Source organism: Chrysemys picta, chromosome 5 (genome assembly GCF_011386835.1).
Source record: "Chrysemys picta bellii isolate R12L10 chromosome 5, ASM1138683v2, whole genome shotgun sequence".
NCBI lineage: Eukaryota > Metazoa > Chordata > Testudines > Emydidae > Chrysemys > Chrysemys picta.
In genome coordinates, this window is record NC_088795.1 from 89,573,543 (window position 1) to 89,601,015 (window position 27,473).

Genomic DNA, 27,473 nt, shown 5'->3' on the forward strand with positions numbered 1-27,473 from the left:
TGTCAGGTGCTCCATGCCGTCTGTGTCACTTCCACTGTTGTTAATTTGTTTTCTAGGCTCTTTTCCCTCCAAACATTAATACACAGCTCTGTGAACTAATGAAAAAGGACCTTTTGAATGGGTCCATCAACAGTGATTTGTGGGGAAAAATCAGTTTTAGGGCTGTCTGCATGCTGTGGTACCTCTTCAGTACTAACATGTGGTTTGAGCTTTTGATTTATATTTTCTCTCTTAACAAGCCTGGTCCAAAGTCGATTGCAATCAATAGAAAGATTCCCATTCACTTCTATAGACTTTGGTTCAGGCCCAAGATCTAATACATGAGTCTTAAAGAACATTGGAAAACTACAGAATCACTAATAGGCCTGTAATACTGGCACAGCTTCCCCTCAAAGAGATTTTGATTAACATTTACCAGGACACTATCCTCCTTATATATTCTGTTGAACAAAGATTGCAGATCAGGTTGCAGTAGTCAACACCAAATATTTTTTCAAAATCACAAGTCAGTCCTCAATCATGAGATCAGCTTGAAAATCATGGGAGTTTTTTTAATGACTTATTTTTCTTTGCCTTTTGGTTTCTGAGGTTTTAGGGTGCACTCAATCACATTTCCAAGGTTTCCATACAGGAAGGGGAATAGCGATGCTGGTATAAGGCATCTTTATATAGGGGATCAGACAGCAATTGTGAAAAATCGGGAAGGGGGTGGGGGGTAATAGGAGCCTATATAAGAAAAAGATCCCAAAATCAGGACTGTCCCTATAAAACCGGGACATCTGGTCACCCTACCTTTATACTGGTACAATTGCCTTCACACTAAAAGGGGTTGTACTGCTTTAACTATACTGTTTTTCTAGTTTAACTAAGGCCTCAGACTGGGAATATGGAACTGATTTAAACTGAAAGTAAAACTAACCTGTTCAGTCTGATCTGAACTGAATCAAGTTCAAAAGCTAGAGAAATGGTATAAAAAGGGCTTCTATCGGTATAACTATATCAGTAAACAATCACACTCTAACCATTTGTTAGTCTCTAAGGTGCCACAAGTACTCCTGTTCTTCTTTTTGCGGATACAGACTAACACGGCTGCTACTCTGAAACCTATAGTTATATAGGAACAACTTCCATGTGTAAACCAGGCATTATATATTAGCACAGTGCTATTGTTTTTAGCTTTCCAGAACAGCACAGAAATAAGAGACTGTGTACATTCTCTGACATTCATCCAGGGAGGATGTTGGTTTTCATTTTGTTTGAGGTGGTAGGGAGAAAATGTTTTATTTTTTTCTTTAATTAATGAAAGATGGTTCCTTTCCTATATCTACTGAGGTTGCCTGCTTCTTTACAAAGGTATCTAGTTTTTTCTGCTTTAAGGGATATCTTTCAGCAAGTTATAACACTCACAAATTCTAATCATTCTAATTCTCATTTTATGCCATTATGAAATAACTTCTGGCTCAAATTCAAAGAAAAATCTGGACTCAAATTAAGGACAGAAAAAGGAATCCTGAAAATTGATGACACTGTGAAGATAAAAATTGCACTTTTCAGTTACATAGTATTGTTCCCTCTTTTTGACCCGCATGCCTAGTCAAAGTTTGGAGCCCTGTGGATGTTTTAGTTAGGAGTAGAAGTTGGTGATAGTCGGTATTTCTTTGATGTCGTTTTGTTTGTTGTTCAAAGTCCTCTGTCTCTGAACACAGAGGGAACCAACTAGCAGGAAAGAGCTTCTTTTGCTCACAATCTTTTCAGCCTGCATTCCAACCCAAAGAACCTGTCCCCAGGTTTCTTCCTGAGTCAGCCACACATTTTTTCAACTGTTCCTTTGGCCTTCTCTGACTGACACTCATTGTCGCTCAATTTGTGTGGTCTCCCCCCAACACACACACACACCTGATCACAGTACCCAGTCAAATGTCATACCACTCCTACCTGGTGCAAGTTTCTGGGCAAACTATTAGATTTTATTTTAGGTATGGCCCCTTAACTCTCTCTTACAACTGACTTCAATGGGGGACTCATTCATACATTAATTTAAAGAGGTTTGAACTTAGCCTATAACAAGGTTTTACCCAGCTCATAACAACACTCTCCACCTCAGCTTTCTCTGTCGTCCAGGTGAGGCCTAAAATGGTGATGTCCAATAACCCATTCCTAACAGAAAGAAAAGAAATAATTTAGCAAATAACAAATGATACAAGGTTAACTCTTTACCTATATACAGCGTCTTTCTGTCAGGATAGTTTCACATCTCCAAAATAAAAGAAATGTATTCCCATCAAAATTTCTTTGAGGCTTTTCTCCTCTTGGGTTTCCTTTGGGTCAGCTCAGCCCCTGAAGAATGCCTATTGTTTCTATGGAATTTGTTGGTAGAGGCAGACCCCATGGAATTTTAATGGAGAATTTACCTCTAACAGTTTTTCCAGTCTGAACTTCCACAGCTATATTCTCAGATTCAGGGAGTAGCCAAGCTGAAATTCTGCCCTGTGATGCCTTCTCAATTGGTCTTTACGGATAACTTTGGGTTTAGTTCTGGAATCCAACTGTACCCTGTACACCACTTTGTTTATTAGAGTTACTACTGTAAAGGGCCTCTCCCACAGTTTATCCAGTTTAAGACTCCTATCCTTTTTTCCAGGATTGTGGAACCAGACCAGGTCCCCTCTTTTAAAAGTTACCCCAATATGACCTTACATTATAGCCTTTATTTTGTCAGAGGTTAACCTCATATTTTCCATAGCAAAGGTATGAACTTTTTTTTAATGTTCGAGAGTAGGTTTTAACATAAACCTAAATGGTTCAAATCCCTTTGTTTTTCTGGAATTCCATACAAGGGGTTTTCTGGGGTCCTTAGTTCATGCCCAAACATGAGAGCTGGGTTACACTGCTGTTTGATAAGTCATCAACAGGAATGGGCTATTCTGGCCCCAGTCCCTTTGGTGCTGTTCTACAAAAGTAGCCATCTGAACCCCCAGAGCCCTATTGAACCTTTCTACCATCCCATCAGATGAGGGTGTGCAGGGGTAGTGGGAGTTTTGTGGATCCCTAGAATCTCACACACCTGTTGAAACACTTTGAATTCAGAGTTTCTCTCTTGATCTGTGTGTAACTCACCAGGGACCCCAGTTTTGGTGAAGAATTCATTCACTAGGATCCCTGATACTGTCAGAGCCTCTTATTTCTTTATTGGGTAAGCCTCAGGCCATTTTGTGAAGTAGTCCTTAGCGACCAGCAAGTATTGATTGCCAGCCTCTGTCTTGAGGCAAGGGCATGAGAGCATTAATATCAATGCCCTCCATCGGTGTCCCCACATGAATGGGATCTCCCAGTTTTAGGGGGACCTTTCTTTGCAATACAGCCATCACATTCCTTGAACCAACTTTCTACATCCTGCTTGCATTTTACCCAACAGAAATTCTTCCTTAGCTTGATGAAGCTTTTTGCAATCCCAAAACAGCCAGCAGTTTTAAGAGCATGACAACCTCAGCACCTCCTTTTTCAATGTGTCTGGTACAACCAGTTGGTACCTGTATCACTATTGGTTTCTCCCATCTCCTACACAATATTTCCAATTTAACATCAAGCTTCCCCCCTGTGACCAGAAAGCTTTTACTGTGGTGTTGTGAAGGGACTCCACATTCCAGGGTGTCTGTATTTGCCAAATGATTTTCTGATCACTCACTATCCTGATATCAGGATCCTCTCTTGCAGAAGTTTTCAGTTGCTCTAGGATCCATTTCTGCTACTCCTTCCCCATGGTTCCAGTAGATGAACCAGGAACGTGGGCATTTCTGAAAATTACAGGGAGGGAGGCACACCCATTCCCTTCAGCAACTACTTCCTTGTTCTCCTGCTGGGGGCAGTGTTTGCAATTAGTCTCCCAGCAAGGCATTAGCAATACCATGCTTATGGCCAGGCCTGCGAATGATTGTAAAATCACAGCACTGCAGTTTCTCCAACCATTTGGCAAGCTGTCCCTCAGGATTTCTAAATCTAAAGAGCCATTCCAGTGAAGCATGGTCTGTCCTGACCATAAGTGTCCTCCCATATACACAGAGATGAAAATGTTCTATAGATTTAACCACTGCTAAGAGTTCCTCTTGGGTGGTGCAATTTCTCCCAAGGGAATTTAGACTTTTGCTATAATAAGTCCCTTGTGTTCTTGTGTCAATAATTCCTCCAAACCATAAGCATTGCATCTGTGTCCAATATGAAAGAGGTTTTGAAACATGGATAGGCCAAGTTAGGAGCAGTCTCCAGAGCTGCCTTCAGCTCTGAAAATGCTTCATCACACTCTGCTGACCACTGAAATGGTTTCCCTCTCTCACCCAACCTATCCAATGGTTCTGCAACATTGGCAAATCCACAAATGAACCTTCTATAGTAAGTAGAAGCAGAGCCCTATAAAACTCTGCACATCTGTGAGTGAGTTGGCTAGCTCTGTATAACCCCATTTCTCTTTTGATTAGAGGAAATTCCCTCCTCACAAATTTTTTACCCAAGGAAGATTACGTCTTGTAGGTACAACTCACATTTCTTTGGGTTCCGTTTCAAATTGTCTACCTTCAGCTTATCACAAACCACTTATAAAAGTTTTAGTTCCTGCTCAAATGTTTTAGAAAGTGCCAGGATATCATCTAAGTGTAACATGCAGGCTGAGAGAGGTTTGCCATGTAATACCCTCTCCATGAGCCTCTCAAATGTGGCTGCTGCATTAGACAAGTCACAAGCCATCATTTTAAACTGCCACAAGCCTTGTCCTTTAGTCTTTTGCATCCACTTCCACAACACACTTTTAAGATCCAGTGTGGAAAACCAAACTGAACCTGCTACAGCATCCAGAGTATCTATTGGTGATAATGGTTAAGAATCCTTTAAAATGACTTCATCTAATTTTTTTTTTTATAGTCCACACAGAATTTGGTGCTGCCATCCTTTTTCTTAACCAGAACTATCGGAAGGGCGAAGGGCTGGTTGAAGGCTCAATAATACCTTTCTGATATGCTCCCTCAATAGTCTATAGTGCCTCTCTTTTTTTTTTTTTTTTTTTTTGGTTACTGGTAACCAGTGAAGTGGCTGTTTAATGGGTTGGTGTCCCCCACTATCAATCTTGTGCTGGACCAGTGAAGTACAGCCTATGTCTTTGATGGACTGAGAGAAGAACTGATTCCTAATCAGAAAGACTGTTCTGCTGTTCCCCATTTCAGTATACAGCACTGTGCTGGAACAGGTCCAATAGAAGCTCTGGGAAATCACTTTCACTCACTACCCCCTTAAAGGTTTTTTTCCTACACCAGTATTTACCAGATTCACCAGTTCACATTTTACTACTGCAGTCCGATTGTTTTACTATTTGTTTCTTGTCAGAGACATACAGGAAACGAACAGTGATCAGTTCTTGTTTCAGATCCACAATCTTAGCAGCTAAGATTTCCCCGAGACCCTGGGTCTCAAAACAGGTTTCAATGACTCCCCATCCTTCCCTTGCTGTCACTTATCCATATACATGTCACAGATACTGTTGCGCACTCACTAGCCCAACTCCTATTGTTGTTTTACTGCCCAGATCTAAACAAAAACTGTGGGGCTGATCTTGTAATTCCAAGTTTTGCCCCTTCACCTTGGTGTCCCACTGTTTCCTAAACTGGAAGAGAGGTCCACCTTAAATTTATAATAATCCTCATTTTTGTGGCCAACGTTGTCACAGTACCAGTATTTAGTTGAACTGTGTCCTTTAATTTTTGCATTATTGCCAGTTTCCCTTATTTTACAAACCAAACGTGTCATTTGTTCCAGTAGTTCAGTGCAGTCATGAACCAGATTAGAATCCCCTCTTTCATCATACATATTAGACACAGAGCTGTACTTACAGGGCTTATGGTGATCCACTTTTATCTTCCTCACTAGCAGTTGTTTCCTTTTCTGGTGAACTGCTGCAAGTAAAAATTTAAGTTCTGTGGCAAATCCCACAGCATCTCAGAATGTCTTTGGCCTCCTTTTGCTGATCTTGATTTGTAAGTACAAATCCAACTGATCATCTATAAATTGGTCCATTGCCAGTCTATCCTGGAAGGTCTCGGTGGTATCCAGATATGCGAGGAACATGAGTCTCCACAGGCCATCTGCTAGTTCAGGTGGGATTTATTGTTTCTCTCTCTTTCTAGCTCTTAGCTGGACCTTGGCCAGCTCAGATTGATGGCTAACTCCAAACTGCATGTGTAACATTTGTACCAGGTCCAGATAACTCTTTCTTTTCTAGGAGTAAGTTCTGCAGCACAATCAGAACTGGGCCACCCAAGTTAGCTTCTAGTAACAGCCCTTTCTGTCCATTCTTCCAGCCAGTCATTTAACGTATAATATTGAACTGGGCCAAATAAGCCCCTCAGAGTTTTTTCTTCAAAGCTTTTGTGTTATTTGACCTGGGACAGCCCAAATACTCCCCTCTGTGCTGCTATGGGTTATAAACAGGGTAGAAAAGTATTGTAAATGTCCAGACTTAACCAAGTCCTCTGGCTGGCACAGGTCCTCATCCAGGTAGCTCCCTTCCTGTTATGCTCTGATGTACCCCAGAAAAGATATCCCAAAACACAAGGAAATTGAAGCAAGACCATGAACCAGTTAAGTCAGCAACAGTCTGAACAAAATGTAAAGTCCAAATGGCAGGTATGTAGCAGCAGACCCTGAGTAACTGCACACTCCCACTGTGGACAGTGACCCTTTGATTTCTTTCTATAGCAGGGTTCATAGCTCTGTAAGACCTTGCTGCAGCTCATCTCAGGTGACAAGTACCAGAACGGCTAAAGCTTGCTTGGTCTCTGCCATTTTGTGGAAAAACCTCTGATCTATGGCAGTCAGATTGCTGGTCATCTCATCAATCCAATAGGCATCTCATCTCAGACTGCAAACTATCTCAGCCATTCCAGGGACAATTCCAGCTCTTGTTTTCAGTCTTGTCTTAATTGCTTTTGTGAAGTCTCCAGCTCCTCTTTTAGCTTTTGTTTTAAATCCTGCAGGCTATTTTTTGATTTCTGCAAGCACCTCCATTATTTTTTGCCTTTGGGTTCAAAAGTAAAACCAGCTCGTAGTTTCCCTTGGAGGCACAGGTTTGAATTCCACTGTTAACACCAATGTTGCTCCTTTTCAATCCAGCTAATCAAAGGCTGGGGCCCTGTGGGTGTTCTAGTTGGGAGTATAAATGGGTCCTGTCGGTATCCAGGAAGTGGGGGCGGAGCCCACCCACTGCTAAAGGACTTCCCCCCAGCCTAAGGGGAGGATCCACAGGTCTGTGAAACCAAATAATTGCGGGGGACAACTAATGAGATAACAGAAACAGGAGTGAGGTCACAGGGCTAAACAAAGGGAACCTGATGGGGACACTGAGTAGAGAATCCCGGACAGCGCCCACTGCTCCTTGAAGGCATCAATGGAGCCAGCGGATGCTGCCCAGAGGAACTCTGCCCGGATGCGTGAATGGACAGAGAAGCGGAAATAGGCTCCACAGTCACAGGAAACCCCGTCGGTCAACCTCCTCTCCCTGGTTTTGTGGATGGCCAGTTTGGCCAGGGCTAGGAGGAGGTGACTTTGTGGGGCCACGGATGGGGAGTGCATAGATGAACAGGTGAGGGGAAAAGTGCAACAAAAAATGTAATAATATATCCAAGAGGAGCCAGAATAGGGGCTGCAACCTGGCACATTCCAGATATGTGTGCCAGGGTCTCCCTCGCGCCACAAAAGGGGCAGGTGTCCGGGAGGGGAGTGAACCATGCCACATACATGCCCGTGCTTATGGCTCCGTGAAGGATCTGCCAGTTGACATCCCCGGTGGGCCTCGGGACCAGGGTGGAATATAGGCTGGCCCACCAGGGCTCCTCACCCTCCAGAGGTGGCAGAAGGTCCCGCCACTTCGTGTCAGGGCGGGACGCGAGGGTGAGGACATGCAGGGTGTGGAGCACAAGTGTGTACAAATGTTTTCATGGTGCGGTCTGGAACTGGACCGGCTGCAACTCGTGCAGCTGGCTCATGGAGAAGGGGAAGGGTGGCCTGGTAGGTCCATGGGGCAAGGGCCCGATGAAAAGGTCAGGTGGGCCTAGGGTGGAGGGTGGGCAGGGCATGTCCTCTCACAGGACCCGGTTGAGGAAGACCTGAGCAGTGGGCAGTAAAGTGGCCCTCACCTCCTGAAGTACGCGCCGGGGAGTACAAGGTCTGGAGAGCCCCATGCACTGAGCGAGCGTCAGGGGATCCAGTCAGTCTCCCCAGTCGTAGTCCAGGAGGTCTCCGACTCTAGTGACTTCTGCCAGGACCAACCTCTGGTGCACCAAGGGGGACTCCACCACCTGCACTCGGAGCTGGGGGTTGTATAGCAGGGGATCTGCAAGGAGATCCGCCCCCTCGGTGGCCACCATGGACCTGGTGGCTGAAACCAGTTTCCAGGTCCAGAGGAGTCCTGGTAGAAGACTGGCAGCCCAGACAGGTCTCGCGGAAGACCGCTCCGATGGAGTTAAAGGAGCTGCCAGTTGTATCGGATCCCTTGGAGGCAGCAGAGGAAGGCGTGCGCCAGTACGCTCCACGCCGGACTACCTGCACCATAAACAAGCCTCTGTAGGGCCTGGCGGCGGAAGACGTGGACCTGAGTGTGCAGGCACTTCAGGCCCTATCCTCCCTCCTCCAGGGGTAGGTAGAGATCCCCTGCAGAGACCCAGTGGAGTCCTGGCCAAAAGAACTCCAGAACTGACTTCCGGAAATCCGGGGCCGGGACCAGTGCGTTGAGCCAGTGCCAGAGCATGGACAGGACTAGCTGATTGAGCACCAGTGCCCTCCCTTGGAGGGAGAGGCACCAGAGTAGTCCTGTCCATCTCCGAAGTATAAATTGGTGATAGGTATTTCTTTGATGCAGTTTTGATTATTTACAAAGAATGTATAAAGTCTTGTCTCTGAATGCAGAGGGAATCAACTAGCAGGAAACAGCTTATTTTGCTCAGTCTCTTAAGCTTGCACCCCAACTCAGAAACCTCTCCTCATGATTGTTTCTGGGTCAACCACACACTTTCAGCTGCTCCTTCAGCCTGTCTCTCTACTTGGGCTCTTCTTAGTTTCTGTGTGTTTCCCTTGCCACACATGCGCATAAAACCCAGTCAAACCTCCCCCGCTCAGCAGGTGATAGTTTCTGTGGAGACTCTATTGGGCTTTGTTTTAGGTGTGGCCCTGTGATGAGGTGCTCTACATACTGCTAGGGTGGAACTTCCTCTTGGTCACTCTGGGGAATAACTCATGAGGTTAACACCCCTTCCTGCAGTTGCACACCATCTTTCTTCCTCTCTTTCTCTGGGTCTGCAGTCCCTCTCTCCAGGAACCGCTGCTATCTCTTCATGACTTGGCCCTCTGGCCAGGTCACCAAATGGTTTCTACTCTGTCTCTTCCCCTTCTGGGGTATCAAAGGCTTTCCACCAGCAGACCTAGGTAGCCTTTCTATTCACTGCCTTGTAGGGCCAGTCTCTCAATGGCTGGCAGGGAAACCCAGACCCACCCTCTACTCTGGATTCCAGCTCAGGGATCCTGTAGCCAGCAGTCAAGATCTCTTCCATCTTAGACCTTACTGCCTTTCCCTGAGCCCTGTCCTACCTTCCTAGCTCCCTCCCAGTTTGCCAGCCCAACCACATCTCCCTTCTCCAAGGGAATGACTGCAGTCTTTCCCAGACGCCCACCTCTACTGCTAATTTCCTGCCTTTATAGTCCCAGCCCAGCTTGTTCTTCCTCAGCTGGGCTTCCTCATTTAAACAGGGGATTTATTAGCTACCTGATTTCCTTCAGCTGTAGCCTGTTAGGTTAATTAGCCACCCCTCCCCCTCCCCCCCCCACAGTCTGCCTCAACCCTTTCAGGGCTCATGTGGGGTGAACACCCCATCAAAGACTGAAGAGGTTTTAACTCAACCCATGATGAGGTTCATATGTGTTTTTAATGGTAGTCTCAGCTGCAGGGGCCGCTCCAGGCACCAGCGCACCAAGCGTGTGCCTGGGGCGGCTTGCCAGTTGCCTCGAGGGCGGCAGTCAGGCTGCCTTCAGCGGCGTGCCTGCGGGAGGTCAGCCAGTCCCGCGGCTTTGGTGGCGGGTACGCCGAGGTGAGGGGACCAGTGGACCTTCCACAGGCATGCCGCCAAATCCGCGTTACCAGCTGAAGCCTGCCTCACTGCCAAGAAGTAAAAATATGGTAGCAAAGTAACATTATCAATTTCATTGTAATCCAAGTATCAAAGGGGTAGCCGTGCATGCATCCGAAGAAGTGGGTATTCACCCACGAAAGCTCATGCTCCTATACATTTGTTAGTCTATAAGGTGCCACAGGACTCTTTGCTGAATTGTAATCCAAGACAATGCCTTGTACCCTCTTGCTGAGTCTAAAGCAACACATCCCTCAATACAATCTATATTCTCTCTGTCCACTTTGACCTTATTTACCCAATCAGAGCCCACAGACCATTAAATCTGGGTAAGTCATAGTCCCCATAGTATATATTTCACATAGTCATTTATACTTCCATATATATTCAGTTACATTTAATGAATTTAACACCATTCCTAGCAATATAATGTAAAGAAACTACAACTTTAAGACTTTTATGAAATCGGCAAATGCAAATTTTGTCAGCCTCCTGTATTTTTCCCCTTTCCCCCCATTTTCTTCCTCTCAAGCTTACTTGCTCTGGGGTTTTATCCTAAGAAATAAGGAACTACATAAATTTTTTGTCTATTTTGTATTAATTGAAACATTCCTGCCACTCCAGGCCAGACTGGCCCCAGAGCCAGGCCAAGCCGCTCACCTGTCCCCAGTCTGAGTGCCGGGCCAGTCCAGCCCCAGTGCCGGGCTGAGCAGCCTCCCACTCAGGGCCGGCTCTAGGATTTTTGCCGCCCAAAGCAAAAACAATGTTGGCCGCCCCCCCCCCCCTTATTTAATTACCCCACCCCCGGCCCCGCCTCAACTCCGCCCCTTCCCCAAATCCCCAGCCCTGCCTCCTCCCCCCCAGGCTCTCAAGCCTGGGAGGGAGCAGCGGCGCGCGAAACGGCCGCTCGGGATCTCCCCCTCCCTCCCAGGTTTGAGAGCCTGGGAGGGAGGGCGAGTAGCGGCGCGCGAATCAGCTGTTTCGCGCGCCGTGGCAGCAGCAGCGGAGGTGAGCTAGGGCGGCCGGGGCACATTTTTAGGGGCGGCATTCTGGCGCTGGCCATGCCGCCCCTAAAAATGTGCCGCCCCAAGCACCAGCTTGTTTTGCTGGTGCCTAGAGCCGGCCCTGTCCCCCCTGCCCCTGACCGAGCACTGGGCTGAGCCGCTCCCTCCCGCCTGAACGCCAGGCTGAGCTGCTCCCCGCCTGAGTGCCAGCCAGAGCTGCCGGCCCCAGTGCCTTGCCGAGCTGTCTCACTCCCCCTCCAGACCCCCGCATCTTCCACTTGCTCACAGTGTCCCTCCTCTCTCCCCCATCTGTGAGGAAAAGCAACACGTCGAGCAGCAGGACCTGACGGGGGAGGTGGAGTGCAGGTAGGCAGACAGCAGCAGCAGCAGGTGGTGGGTAGGGGGGCCTCGGGGAAGGGGCGGGGCCACTGCAGTCAGGTGTCCCTTGGGGGTGGGGGGGACCACCACCCAAGACTGCAGCTAAAGGTTCCAACAGGGGGAGGGATAGCTCAGTGGTTTGAGCATTGGCCTGCTAAACCCAAGGTTGTGAGTTCAATCCTTGAGGGGGCCACTTAGGAATCTGGGGCAAAATGAGTACTTGGTCCTGCTAGTGAAGGCAGGGGACTGGACTCGATGACCTTTCAAAGTCCCTTCCAGTTCTAGGAGATAGGATATCTCCATTAATTTATTTTACAGTGGGGAGAGGCTCCAGTATCTGGGAGGCTACGTGGAAAGGCTCTCTGGCACTTTCATTGAGGTGTATAGCTACATATGTAATACCTACACATTGCCATTAGTATAGACATAACCTACATATCTAGTTCTAATGGTTCCATTTGTTCTTGAGAAAGACAACTGTTTAAACACTTCCACTTTTGTTTTGATGAGTTTTGCCATAAAATTACTTATTGTGTACATGATAGAAATTCAGTATTAAATTAATCCTTAGTGTAAAATTATGGTAACCCAATAAATAAAGACTGAGTTTATGCTAGACCACAAAAACCTTCTTCCAACCAAAAAGTATTTCATCTTGCTAACCCATCTGTCACTTAACCCTACTTTCACCATGCTCATCTAATTCAGTGTTTTGGCCTCAGCAAAATGTTTGAATGGTAAATACTCAACAAAGGGGAAGGTCCTTTTCTTCCTTTTTTGTTTTGTTTGTTTTGTTTTTGTTCCATTCATATATTTACTAATTTATTTTCTTCATATATCCCACCCAGGAGTTCTCCTCAATTGGAGAATGCTGCCTTTTGTGAGCAGTGTTGGAAAGTTACTGCAGAATACTTCTGAAATAGAAAACATTGGGCCTGTTCTTGCTGCTGCTTTGTGCTTGAAACTCTCATTAATTTAAATGGGAACTCAGCACACATAACTTCAAGATCCATACCTGTGTTATTCAACAGTGACTATAGTCCAGGGGTCGGCAACCTTTGGCACACGGCCCATCAGGGTAATCCACTGTCAGGCCGCAAAACATTTTGTTTACATTGAGCGTCCGCAGGCACAGCCTCCTGCAGCTCCCAGTGACCGTGGTTTGCCATTCCCGGCCAATGGGAGCTACGACCAGCACATCCCTGTAATGGTTAATGTAATGGTCAATGTAAACAAAATGTCTCGTGGCCCGCCAGCGGATTACCCTGGTGGGCTGCACGCCGAAGGTTGCTGACCCCTACTATAGTCAAATTAATGAAGAAACCAAAAAGAAACACCATGGCCCAGATCTTAAGAAAATTTGTGCAAGAATGTTTTATGGACAATTTTCTGCACTCCTCAAATCTTGGCTTTACACACACAGTTCAAAAAGATGGCTGGCGCCATAGCTTGCACATGCAGATGCTGTGACTAGGGTTGCCAACTTTCTATTTGCAGAAAACCAAACACCCTTGCCCCGTCCCTGACCCTGCCATGCCCCTTCTCTGAAGCCATGGCCTCTGTGCTCACTCCATCCCTTCTCCCTCCATTGCTCACTCTCCCCCACCCTTGCTCACTCACTCATTTTCACTGGGCTGGTGCAGGGGGTTGGGGTGTGGGTTCTGGCAGCGGTTGCGGGCTCTGGGATGGGGCCCTGGAATGAGGGGTTTGGGATGTAGGAGGGGACTCCAGGCTGGGGGTGTGGCCGAGGGGTTTGGAGGGTAAGAGAGGGTTCCAAGCCAGGAGAGGGGATTGGGGTATGGGAAGGGGTATAGGCTCTGTGGAATCTCCGTCTCTGGAGATATTTAAGAGTAGGTTAGATAAATGTCTATCAGGGATGGTCTAGACAGTATTTGGTCCTGCCATGCGGGCAGGGGACTGGACTCGATGACCTCTCGAGGTCCCTTCCAGTCCTATAATCTATGAATCTATGAATCTGGGATGGGCCCAGAAATGAGGGGTTCAGGGTGTGGAGGAGCTCCAAGCTGGGGCAGGAGGTTGGGGTATAGGAGGGGTGCAGGGTGCAAAAGGGAGTTTGGGTGCGGGAGGGGGGTGCGAATGAGGGCTAGGGCAGGGGTTTGGGGTGTGAGAGGGAGGGAGTGCGTGGTGCAGGCTCCAGGCAGCACTCATCTCAGGCGGCTCCCGGAAGCAGCAACATGTCCCTCTGGCTCCTAGGCAGCGCTGTGGCCAGGCGGAGGCGCAGCACCACCCCTGCCTCTCCCATTGGCTGGGAACATGGCGGTGGCAGCATGTAGAGCTTCCCTGGCTGCCCCTGCGCCTTGGAGTCAGAGGGACATGCCAACTACTTCCCAGGAGCAGTGGAGGGAGCCTGCCTGCACCACCATTGGACTTTTAATAACCCAAACAGAGCTGCCAGGGTCCCTTTTTGACCGGGCGTTCCAGTTGAAAACTGGATGCCTGGCAACCCTAGCTGTGACTACAACAAATATGTATGCAGAAGATTGTGGTGCAACTGTAGAGGTGCTATCTGAAAGCTGACCCTGTTTGTAAAACTATTACAATTTACACAAGTAAGTTAAATGGCATATTAGAAGAACAGATCCAGGAACAATTAAAACTAAATTAGAGGTTCAGGAAGAAAGCCTTTGGGCCCAGCTAGTCTGCCCCACTATATCTGCAGCCAATGCCAGGCCTGGAGGGGAAATAAAAGAAGGGAGCCTGGCTCAGTTCAGAGTTGAGTGGTGAAGAGGCAGGAGCTAGCTGTCTCCCTGCCTGAAGCAGCCAGGGTAGCCATCTGTAATAAGCACTAGTTTCCCAGCCAAGAAGACTGGAGGAACCCCCAGCATGGGAGGTAACTGACTGAGCGAACCCCAGAGACATTGTGGCTGCCCCAACCGAAGGAGCATGGGACCACAGCAAGGTGCCACCCAGACCACAGAGGGAATTCTTTGGGAAACGAGACACCCGGTAAATTGGACTAGAGGGGCCATACCCCAAACTGAACAAACTGGAAGGAAATAGTCCAGGGCAGTGGATTCTGACTTGCCGCTGAGAGGGACACCAACCCCCATGTTCAGGGGTTGACCTTCACAGAGCCCTGGGCTGGGACTCGTGCAGATGGAGGGCCCAGCCCAGGCCTGAGAGCCAGGTGATCTAACCACTAGGCCTCCCAAGCCCTGTTACAAGAACCTATGTCAAAAGATCAGTCTTGAATTGTGGGTTGTTTTATTTTGTTTGGAGAATGGTACAGAGTTAACATGGAAGAGGTTTGTTTTTGTTTTTTTTTCCCTTTTCCACGACCCTTTATAAAGTATGGTGAAGGTTTCCAGTATCTTGGCACCCTTCTTCATTTTTGTTTTAGACCATTCTCCTTCATCCCATTGCTGGAAGCAATCACAGAACACTTTACTCTCAACTAAGCACAAGTAACAAGTAGTTGATGTAGGAAAACACTATTCAATTGCTGGACCAAATATGTAAAGCCTGTGGCTTGTGGAGATATTTAGCCACAATTGCCTCAGGGCTGAGGTTTTTCCTCAGACTTCAGTCTCCTAAATGTCTGTGCAACCTCATGCTTGGCGTTATCTCTACTGCCTCCAGCACATTCAGATCAGGTGAATAAGAGTGTACTTGGAATGTAGGGAACTTTCTGCAATTCTTCTTGAACACAAATTCTCATTACCAAATGCTCAATACTATCACCAGTAGTTAGCACTGGAGAGCTACCTTATTTGAACCTGTATTCCATGCCTGGGAAACAATAGTACTTGGACAGTTAATCACTTCAAAAGAATTTAGTTTATGCTGCACTTTGTGGTTGTAAGGACTAAATTGCAATTTATATATGAGATAAATAAAAACCACTTTAGATTTGAGCTTGTTATTTTCTTTCATAATTAACTTTACTTTCTCATATAATAATGGACCTTCTGCTTGTTAATCTGCATTCCATGGCCTATCATTTTTATGTGGCAAGGTTATGAATGAGCCTTTCTAATAGCTCACAGGACCTCAGAGAGAACTGTTCCAGATCCCTTGATGTTAAATAGCATTCAACCACCCTTTAGAATTGAGATTTTTTTTCTTGTTGGCATATTTCAGATTGCTCACCAATCTTAATTCATAGTTCATGAGAAGAGCACAGCACTTGAGAACATTAATCTTTTCTTGTTCTGAGGTCAAAGACCCTCAAAAGCTCTCTGTGTGTTTGAACTAGATTACACAGAAGATAAGAATTAGGATATAAATTTTTCCATGAGCCTTATAACAGTAACAAACTATCCCAATGAATAAAGTCAATAGGAGTTGCACCCATTTATGCCAGGGGTAAATTTGACTAAATAAATTCTCACATATTTTCCCATGAGCTTGAGAAAACTTGGAGGTTTGGCTTTGCACAGGTTCACACACCTGATCCAAAGCCCATTAAGGTAAATGGAAAGGCTTCCTTTGACTTCATTGATATAGATTCTTACCGCTCCGTTTCACTTTGAGTGTCTAGTTTGATAAATCCAAAAATTTGAAAATGAAATTCAGCCAGAACCATTAGGGATTCACCTGGTTTCATTTCAAAATCGTGATAAACCATTAACCTCATCTGGTTTGGCTGCAAAAACAATGAGCTGGGCCAGGCTTACATGTAACTGGGTGCAAGTTCATTTCATACATTCATAAATCTTAGCTGACCTTTTAACTAATCTGTTTGTGTTTGTAATAAGACCCAAAAGGAGCTGAGTTTGATGTTGCCATTCACTGGTTTCACTGCAAAAATTTTACACAATTTTACCTAGTGATGTGTCCTAATCTGTTGGCCTTAGTGTGATACAAATGCAGAAGTCAGGAACTTAGGTTATTTTTTTAAAAAATCTGGTTAATTATGTACAAAAAGGCCAGTTCTGTGGAGTGCTGGCAATAGTATAGAAATACAGAATGTGTCAAGTTCCACTTCTAGAGTCCTACTAAATTGCTGTATTTCTTCCAGCCTTATAATTAGTGCTCAGATTACTGTCATAATACTCTCCTCAAAGTGTAAGTGTTTTCCTTCATAACAACTAGAACTGGGGTCAACTAAAGGTAATAGCTTTTTTTTTTTTTTGCTTAGTTGGAAAGTATGGATGCAAGTGTGGTGCCAGTTTACAACACAAGAGGAAGAAGGAAATCAGGAAGTTATTGGCCATTTAAAAGAAAGTTTCTTATAGGTTCTGTTCTCATCAATCTCTTTCACAACATGATTCTAATGTTGTTGATTTTATGTTCTTACTAATCTTTGTCACAAGACCACAGTAATATAATTTTATTCATTCTACTCCAGAAGACTTGACATTTGCAGACTATTTTGTATTTATGTCTGGCTACTATCTTTCCCCACAAATTAGTTTGGCTTTAACTAAAGCAGTGTAATAGATACCAATCAACATACAGAATGCTGAAGATAATACAATGTATTACTGTAACAAATTGGTACAGGACAGTTCTCATAAGACAAAACATAGACAGCAAGCTTGCAAAAGTAAGGAGCATTAATCCACTGACAGACATAGCCAGACAGGTATATTATCTCTGTACTAGACCATCTTCTCAATATTTCTCAATAATAAAGGAGGTGGTGTGTGGTTTCTGCTGAAAGCTAAAGAACTAGCTGACTGTCATGGTTATTGTGAGATGTTTGCACAGCAAATAGTCTGAGATATGTAAATGTAGAATATTGGTTGCAAAATTGTTGAAGTGAGACTTGTCACCTGAGGCAAGGTGCGGTCTTAGGGCTAGCTCAATCAACATTGAGAACAATGGATATCTGTGGAGGCAGCACTTGTTTACTGTCTGAACCAGCTGGAGACTTGTGCATTTACAAAGACAAATGAACCACAGAAGAGTTCTCTGAAGAAGGAGCTCTCTGGGCTAACAGACAGTGGCCTGTAACCATAGAAGAGCAGATATAATGGCACAAGTTGTTATCCATTACAGAGGAGAAACTCTGCCAGCCGGGGTGTCTCATGAAAGGTGGATCCCAGCTTTCTGAACTGGACAAGTGCTGTAGTGATTGACGATTGTGGGAGAAATGCCTTATTAGATAGGAAAGTAACCTGTTAATGAGGATAGGCTTTATATTGTATTCCCCTTATGTTTCCAATCCCTTATACTTGCTTTTATTTAAATCTCTATCTCAAGCTCTGTTAAACTTCAGTTTGGTTTGATTACAGATATGTTTAAGTGCTTTATGCTAAGGAAAGTGGTGAACTGGGATGCAGAGGATCGGTTTACAGTATGGATGCTCAGAAAGAAAGAGACTGGGCACTAAAGAAGGGCGTGTAAATTGCTAGCCTACAAAGAAAAGGACTGAGGCTCGCGGAGCCTGGAGCAGAGCGTGTGCTGCCAGCAGCCGGCAGAGTTGTGAGGCTTTCTGCCCGGCCACAGACAAGGCTTTCTCATGGTGTGAACAGGTGATAGTGATTCTTACTGGACACCTCTGGTAATCCTGAAAAGTGTCACAACCACTGTTATGAAAAGAATTGTAAACAAAATAAGAACAACCAGAAATGGGCTAACAATTTACAACAAACAATGTACTCAAAGTAGTTAGCCCCCCTTCTCCTTTGTGAATTGTCTGTGGACCAAGTGTGATCCAAATTTGCTTGCTTTAGTGAATGCATTTTTCCCAATATTTTTACCAGCTGTAGCTATTACTGTTACTCATACACACAGCCTAAAGAGTGGTAGGTACTAGAGAACAAACAAACAATACAATTCTGCTACAACATAATTAATTGCAGACTGATTTTATACATGACATTGTAAATGGGATCAACAAACAATAAGGGGCAGAAAGGGGATAGTGAAAAGTGAGCTCTCCTTTTATAGGGCAGAATAAATGGCCAGATAAAGTATGCGCTCTCTGAATTTTCAATTGCCATCAAGCTATGCTAGGCAGAGTTTGGAAGGGTGTTGGGAAAATTTGCTTTATTCACCTTTTCAACCTCTACAATCCTTGGGTAGCAAGGAGCTTCTCTGAGATGCATAGGCCTCCAGGAACCATTTCACCATCAGGGGATTGCCTGCCACATGCCTTTTTAAATCCATGCCTCTGACACACCCCTAAGTCAGGACTGGTGACCAAGGTGGCAGAGGGCCTGCTAGAGTAGGGCAAAGCAGAGGGGACTAGGTCTGTAGCATCTGTAGTTTGTGGAATGAGTTTCTAAGCATCCGAAGAAGTGGGCTGTAGTCCACAAAAGCTTATGCTCTAATACATTTGTTAGTTTCTAAGGTGCCACAAGTACTCCTGTTCTTTTTGCGGATACAGACTAACACGGCTGCTACTCTTAAACCTGAGTTTCTAAAGTCCTTCAGGATCCGTTATGTTGAAAGTTATGTGCTGTAAATGTAAGATAATTATCTTGTGTGTAAGATAAGCTATATCAATCACAATATTAACTTTGGTCTTTGTTTTGTATTCTGTAGTCACATGTGTTAGTCCCACTTCATCTGTATCAGTATTTCATCTCTTGTAGGTACAACGCAATGAAGTAATCACAGTCTGAGAGGTTTATGTTTTCCATGTATGTCTGACCACAGTAACATAGACTTACCTAATAAACAGTCCTGCTTGATTTGGTTTTCTATTTCAGTAGTGCTATGCTTTATAATTAGCTGTTGGCTACAGTATGCCATGCTGAGTGGCCATGTAATAATGATCCCTCAGAATTGCATTTGTCATGGGGATTTGGCACAATATTGACTGATTACAATGTGATTCTAAAAACTGAATTCTCTAAAGAGCAACTTGTGACGGGTTTGGTCACAGAGACCCCTTGGGACAGTCACCTGACGTGCTGGAACTACCTCTGAGCCCATTTTCCCTGCCAGCCTGGGACTCCAGAACCCTGTCTTGTTGAGCCAGATATGCTAGCCTGCTGCAACACAGACCCAGGTCTGGTCCACGCCCCCAAAGCTGCAGACTTTAACCAAAAACTTCTCAGCAGATAACCTGTCTCCAGCACCCAGATCCCAATGGGATCCAAACCCCAAATAAATCCATTTTACTCTGTATAAAGCTTATACAGGGTAAACTCATAAATTGTCCGCCTTCTATAACACTGATAGAGAGATATGCACAGTTGTTTGTACCCCCAGGTATTAATCATGTACTCTGGGTTAATTAATAAACAAAACTGAGTTTATTAAGTATAAAAGGTAGGATTTAAGTGGTTTCAAGTAATAACAGACAGAACAAAGTAAGTCACCAGCAAAATAAAGCAAAAACATGCAAGTCTAATACATTAAGAAACTGATACAGGTAATAGCTCATCCTCAGAGATGTTCCAAAAAGCTTCTTTCACAGACTAGACTCCTTCCTAGTCTGAGCCGAATCATTTCTCCTGGTACAGTCCTTGTTAGTTCCAGCTCAGGTGGTAACCAGGGGTTTTCTCATGACTGACAGCCTCCTTTGTTCTCTTCCACCCCCTTTTATAGCTTTGGCACAAGGCAGGAATCTTGTGTCTCCCTGGATCCCCAGCCCTCCTTCTAAATGGAAAAGCACCAGGTTTAAGATGGATTCCACCATGCTTCCTGGGCTGGTTTACAGGAACAAGTAAACAGAGCCATTTACAACCAATTGTCCTAGTCAATGGGACCCATCAAGATTTTAAACCATCATCAATGGCCCACACTTTGTATAAATACAATAGGACCTCAGAGTTAAACTTTATATTTCTAGCTTCAGATGCAAGAATGATATATACATACAAATAGGATGAACAAACTCAGTAGATTATAAGCTTTGTAATGATACCTTACAAGAGACCTTTTGATTAAAGCATATTTCAGTTACATCATATTTACACTCGTAAGCATCTTTCCATAAAACATTATGGAGTGCAACATCACACAACTTACTTTGTTTTGTCCTAGGTTTTTTTAATTGATTTTCTATCTGATGGGCTGCAAAGTTTCACTATTAAAAAAGCATATTTATTAGCGCACTTGTGATGACACAAATGTCTTGGTTGGTCACAGAGAAGTGCAGGATAGCTAAATCAAAACTGACTGAGCCAGTGCACACGAAAAACAACAACAAAACCCCATTCAGGATGAACTTGTTCTGAGTTTTAGACAAAACCCCTCAAAGAAGGGAGGTATCGCAGTGGGATTTGTGCATTAAGATTGAAAGGCTGGCAAATTTGTGAGTCAGTAAATTTTTTAACACAAAATCAGATAAAGCTTAAGAGGTTCTGCCAGCAGAGGGTACCCTGATTGGCGAGATATTCCCCCTACGCCATCCGAGGGTGCAGAAGTGGGAAAGTCATGCTGTATCAATGGTAGTGCATTCAACCCATCCAGCCCTTCCGGGAACCCTAAGGAAAACCACCAATGGGAACTTTTTGGGGTTCACACTCCATGTGGTTTCCTAGTGCAGAAGAGGGAACGGCCACTATCCAAACCATGCTCTTCTGCAGTGGCAGTGACAATCCACATGGCTAGATGTCTCAATTATTATCCCAGGGAGAAATATACAATAGTATGATTTTTCCTAAGGTCAGATGTCCTGTGAGAGTTTCTGTGAAAATCTGTTCAGTTGTACCCTTTATCTTGTAAAGAAAGGAGACAGTGTTTCACTATGTTGTACCTCAATCAAGTGTTTTCTAACGCTTCTCTCTCTCTCTCCCAGATATCATGTCCTTAAAAGTTTAACTGGAATATTGAAAGCATGTTTTGGAAACAGTTTTAGAACAGCCCAATAAACTCTACTCGATTAGATGAACAATAGTCTGGGACTCAAAGTATCTATAAGGAGCATTAAAATCTGTACTTCCCAGAAAAATATCTTGTTCGTTTTTTAATTAATCACTGTATTTTGGTTTATAAATTAGGGAAATATTTTCCATGGCTAATTTGTTTTAAATATTGTTCAGTTAGATGGTTTAAGCTATTCTTAAGAAAAATACTCTGATCTTTGTAGCATCTGGACCTGAAGTTCTTTATGTGGGAGAAAATATAGGCAGTGCTATCATTTTCTCAGCATGTGGAAATGCTCTTCTTTGGAATCCATATACCATTTCCTCTCTCCTAAAAGGATGAGGAATATGGCCCCAGTATAGTAGTATGAGATATAATCTTCAGTGAGAGAAAAGATTCTCAGGCTTTTACCCAAGTTTATCTTAGCTGTACATTGCAGTGCAAAAAGATAAAAAAAAATGTATCTGATTTATATAACTGCTTGTAAAAAATCAACAGATAGTTTTGAAACAGGATATATTGCATTATCCTGAGCTCTTGCTGTCAGTTCAGATGAATGCCTTCACAGTTTATGAAAAGAGATTTAATACCTTTCCATTTTTGAACAGGATATTTTTTAGCAGCGAAAGACAAGGACGAAGAATTTAATGTCATATGAAATGTATAACACTAATGTAAGATTTTAGGCTCAGTCCAACTGGCTGCAGATCAAAGATACTCAGAGAAACTCAGCCAACTCTTTTCCTAAAAGGTCCCTTTCTTTTGTGGGTGAGCAAGCTGGTCTTTCCAGCCCTACAGTAAGTCTGCCTCTGAAATCTAAGGTCCATTCTTTAATGAAACCATAAGCATCTAGCACTGTAGAAACCAACAGGATTTGACTTTTTTATATTTTTGATTCAACGTGTCTGATCTGTGCAGTCAAGCCCACCCAATGGTGCTTAACTAGCCATTCATAGATTCAGTTGTACAAATGTAAACATGCAATTTGTATAGCTGTGTAAAAAATATCATTTTGGGATATGCAAGTGAGCCTCTACAGTTTACAAATCCGGCCCTAAAAAAAACCTTTTTTTTCTTAAATGCAGGATTTCCCTGACAGCCATTTTTAAAATACTGATCGGTCTTATGATAAATTTTGAAAAAGCTTCTACAAGTTCATATTTATCTTCTACTTTCACTAGCACCTTATGGAATATTTTAATTCAAATACAACTACAATTATGAACAGAAATTTACAAAGTGCAATTTGTGATATAAGATCCTTTTAAAATTTATTATTGCATTTGTTCACTTACTAATTTTCAATATTCAGCAGCTTGCAGTAAGTTATAAAAATTAGTGATGTTCTCTTATACTTAGCATTTTCTTGGTTTTTTTTTTTTGTTTTTTTTACTACATCATGGATTGGTTTTGAAAAGAAATATTCCGGGAGAATTTTGAGAACAATGCAATAAGAATTATCTTACCAAAACTGATCAAAGATCCATTTAGTCTGGTATCTTGGTTCTAACACCATATTCTTATGAGGGATATATAAAATCCTTATAATGTACAGTACCTAATGCATTATTATGGAAGGACTACCCAAGGTTCTATAATTAAGGTTGCAGCATTCCCAATTGCAAGTGTTCAAAAAGCATGAGGCAGCCCCCTCCGCCCCCCAAAACATGAGATTGGCTTAAAAATCATGAGTTTTTACAAAAAATACTTCTTATTTTTTTATTTGTTTACAGGTTTGAGTCTCTAGAGTGTACTCACTTCACTTTTTTTGTGTTTTCTCTGCCATCATGAGGACTAGAAACATTTTATTTTTTAAAATGAAAGCTGATATACTGAGGCAATATCTTGATTCCAGCAGCTAAGTTTTAAGAAAAACTCTAAATATCAGGAGACTCGTGATAAAATTGTAAGAGTTGGTAACACTGACCTGCTGTGTTGAGTTTTGCATGTGAAGCAGGCATTCCGCCACTGTGGTCTGCATTTCCCCCCACCCCCAAAGCATATGTCTACTCTTTGAGCTGGGAGTGTGATTTCCAGCTCCAGGGACACACTTGCATTAGCTCTGATTGAGCTAGTATATTAGAAATAGAGCATAGCTGCAGCCGTGCAAAGTATGTACTCATCCAGGATGCTAGGCAGGTACTCGGGGCAGGTTAGTCCTCCTGCCGCTTGCATTGACACAGCTACGTGCCAGCTCAATCAGAACTATGTCTCCTCAAGCTGGAATTTACACCTCCATATTAAAGTGTGGACATATCTAAAGAAAAACTGCTGACATTTTGGGTACAGAATTAATTTTCTGAGAATTTACAAGTAAATTGGTTAATTAATTTGAGTTAAAATTTAATTAAAAATTAGTCATTACAAATTTGACTCTTGGTGTTAGATTGTTTCCTAAATCTGAATGTATTTAACGGAATAATACAAATGCTCCAGCATTCCCTTGTGGTTAAAAACTCACTGAAATCTTGTTTCTAGGCTACATTTGAAGTCTTTTTCCCCCAGAGTTATGGGCCTTTTCCCCCATTATATTTTATAATGGAAAGGTTTTCCTTTGCCGAGAATGACAAATATTCTAGTACTGAGATTCCATGGAGAATTGCCCTATTTCAAAATGGCTGTCATCTACTATTGTTCTCAATGGGATTGAGGCCACAAGCTGCTCTTAACAAAGATAGCTGCTAGGTTGCTTCTCAGTAGAAACAAAGGAGTGAGTGTGTCTATTTTCAAAGATTCCTAAATTGAGGGCAGCTGTATTTTAGTCATGTGGAGACTTCAATGGGAGATAGCAGAGGACTTTATACACCAGCCTCTTCTGATGGATAAATCCTCCGTCATGCCAGAAGGACATGTCACTGCTTCCCGGGAGCCACCTGAGGTAAGCGCTGCCCAGAGCCCACACCCCAAACTCCCTCCCACACCCCAACCCCCTGCCCCTGCCCGGAGTCTGCACCCCCAACTCACACCCCGTACTCCTCCCACACCCCAACACCCTGCCTCAGCCAAGAGCGCCCTCCCACACTCCAAACCCCTCAGCCCCAGCCCAGAACCCCCTCCTGCACCCCAAATCCCTCATCCCTGGCCCAACGCCAGAGCCCACACCCCCAGATGGAGCCCGCACCCCAACCTCTGCCCCAGCACAGTGAAAATGAGCAAGAGAGCAAGGGTTGGGGGGAGCGAGTGACGGAGTGATGGAGTGAGGAGGGGTGTGGTCTCATAAGAAAGGGGCAGGGCAAGGGTGTTCAGTTTTCTGCGATTAGAAGTTGGCAACCCTATTTGTTCTGCTACACAGCAGACTGATAAAGATATCTATAAAAGTAAAAATAAAATATTAAAAGTTGAGATTAAATATTTTCAAGTCTTTAAAAATATCCCAGGGTAACATTCCCTTTTGGGGAATGTTATTTCTACACGTATGGAATTTTAAATTTGAAAACTCAAGCAAATTCCCAGGAGAAAACTTCGTTAAGGTTGAGAGCACATATCAAGGTAAAATACATTAAAGGGATAATGTTTTCACCCCTCAGCTCACAGAGAGCCGAGAAGCAGTTATCCCAAACCCAAGCATTGTAAACACGGGAAATTCAAAGTTAAGATTACATTTAAAGGAAATCCAAATGTATTAAGCTATGTAAATGCACAGATAAGTAACCCTGTAGTGGCACAGAGTAGAGTGTTTAGTGGTGGAAAAAGAAAATGTGTCTTTAAAAATCCATTTAATGTAATCTGGGACCACACACGGAAATGCCTTAGTCATAATTGTATGGTTATTGCATGGTTTCCCTACATGGTAGAGTTAGGGTTGTTTGGGTGCCTTTTCATACTTGAGCATGTTTGGATTTCTTTTAAGTATAACCTTATCTCTGAATTTCCTAGGTTTCTAATGGTTGGTTTGTGGGTATTTGCAACATCTGATGGTTTGGGGATAAATACAGTGTGTTTTAGCCTATATTACTGATAGGCTCATACTTAATACTTAGCATTGTTTTTGGTTACACCAGCTAAGATAAAACTTACAAGGACTATAAATTTTAATACATCATGACCTAAATTGTCCCCTTTCTGGAGTCAGGGAGGAATTTTGACACATTGTAAAATAAGTTCCCTGACAAAAACCATGTTAAGACTTATTTAAACTTTAGAATACATATCACTAGTTTAACTGATTAAAGCAGGTGTCCTGTGACGGGTGGGAAGAGGAGAAGTATATGGCATGTAGTTAGACAGTATCATAATGCAAACACACAAGAGGCCAAATTAAGGTGCACAGACAACCTTAATTCTAACATCTTCTAACTTTTGAGAGCTTGACTTTGTAGCCTTCTTTTTTTTTTTTTTTAATGTAATGTACCTGACAACTACTGGATGTTACAATCACTTTGAAAATAATTTGCAATTGATCTGGAGTGTGGTGGGTGAGGGGAAGGAAATATTGTCACTACAAAAGAAAATAAATGGACTGTTGGTGTCTTGCTAACTTCAGATAAATCACAAGTTGGTATCAAAATCTCAGAATATACACATGAGGGAGATATGGAAAAGACAAATAAGCCATAAAAATCTTGGAACTTGATTTGATAATATCAAGGCTAAAATTGTTTAAACATACACTGAATAAATATTATTAGAGGATTCATCTATCTTAATGGATTTCCAACTCAAGAATAGCTTTTTTTTATGGTATACTTTAATTTTTGTTGGTATAATTGTTAGGCTTTTGTGAAAGAGACAGAAAGCAATGATCGAGATATACAATGAGTCATGCTCAAGTACAGTGCAAATGGAAAAGTCTGTTTGTTTTTTAAAAAAACAAACAAATGAAAAACTCCTCATCCAGGATGCTGTTCTGACTCCCATTCACAGGAGTATTGCAATAATACAGTACTTACAGGCCTAAATATATCTTTGTTTTGAAAAGGTCCTAGGCCCAAACCCTCATCCCCTGCATCCTTTCTGGATAATAATAATTAGGCTTATCATAAAAATCATAATGCTTTGCCACCTCTTAATTATAAGTGATTCCTCTCCACCATTATTAATCCACTTCATGAACAGCCAGCCTAAGGATTTTGGAGAGAATTTGTGAAAGGATTGTTTGGGATAAACTCCAAATCTGACTGACTCATTGTACGTAAAACCTCTGGGTATGTGCATGTTATTTAATGCCTTTCCAACCCCTATCACTTCTCACCTCTTGCTGCAGAAATGCAGCTCATTTGCTTTTTCCTTTCGAGTTTCATGATTGTTTGCTATTGGTTTACATTTTCAGTGCTGAGATTCCAAGGAAGAGGAATACAAATGTATTTTAAAATAATCGGGGGATCTTGTGGATGCAGGCTTTTCTGGGCCTCGTAGGGTGGTTCTGCTTCTGTGGCAGCTGTGTTCCTCTCTTTAGGCAGGGGGGTTGACTAGTGAATCAGCTTAATCATAGCAATACCAGTCATGAACAACTCCAGTCACGCACACAACAGTATGGTGGAGCAGCCATGGAGCCACATAGTATGCGGAGGATTCCTCACCTCCCTGTGCAGCAAAGCCTCACCTGTTCCACTGCTTTCTGAATCCATGACACTATTTGTCCCCTAATGTACCAAAGTCCAAAAACATCAGCTAGAACAAAGAAACTCAGAGGTTTTGGTTGCAAGGGTTCAACTTGAAAGATAGTAAAATTCACTGCTTGCCATGTGACTTCCCACTAAAGCTATACATTTCAGGTTCACTCTAATTCTGCTCATGTTCCCCAGAAGGCTCTCACAGCTCAGGGATCCCTTCAGCAAGTCTGGCCAGAATTTTAAATTGTAACAAAAACTGAATCAAAAACCTGGATTTTGCTTCCCATTATGAAAGTCTTACTCAGCTGTCCCATTGACTAATTAACACTCTACAGGGATGTTGGTTTGTATTTCTGTTTCTCTAATGCCCAACAAAACATTCACTGATTAGTTTCCATTTCCAATAGTTTAGAATACATAGGGCTTATTTTCCAATAGCTGCAGGGGAATTTAGCACCATAACTGCTTTACTTTCAGTGAACATCATCCAGATACTATTTTTCATAATATTTTAAGGACCTAATCAGCCCTTGGATGCCTGTCATTGGAAGCCAAAGCAAGTACAGAGACACCAGGCTTAAGTGTGGTTTGACTGTGCTTCTGCTGGTTTGGGGGTTCACACTCCAAGCTTCTTTTAAAGGAGGAATTATAAC

The 27,473-nt window shown here is 43.4% G+C and overlaps 1 protein-coding gene across 3 annotated transcripts in view; it reads left to right on the forward strand.

The window, feature by feature from the left end:
• DLC1 (DLC1 Rho GTPase activating protein) overlaps window positions 1-27,473 on the forward strand; it is a 391,881-nt gene that overhangs the window by 71,235 nt on the left and 293,173 nt on the right. The window lies entirely within an intron of this gene.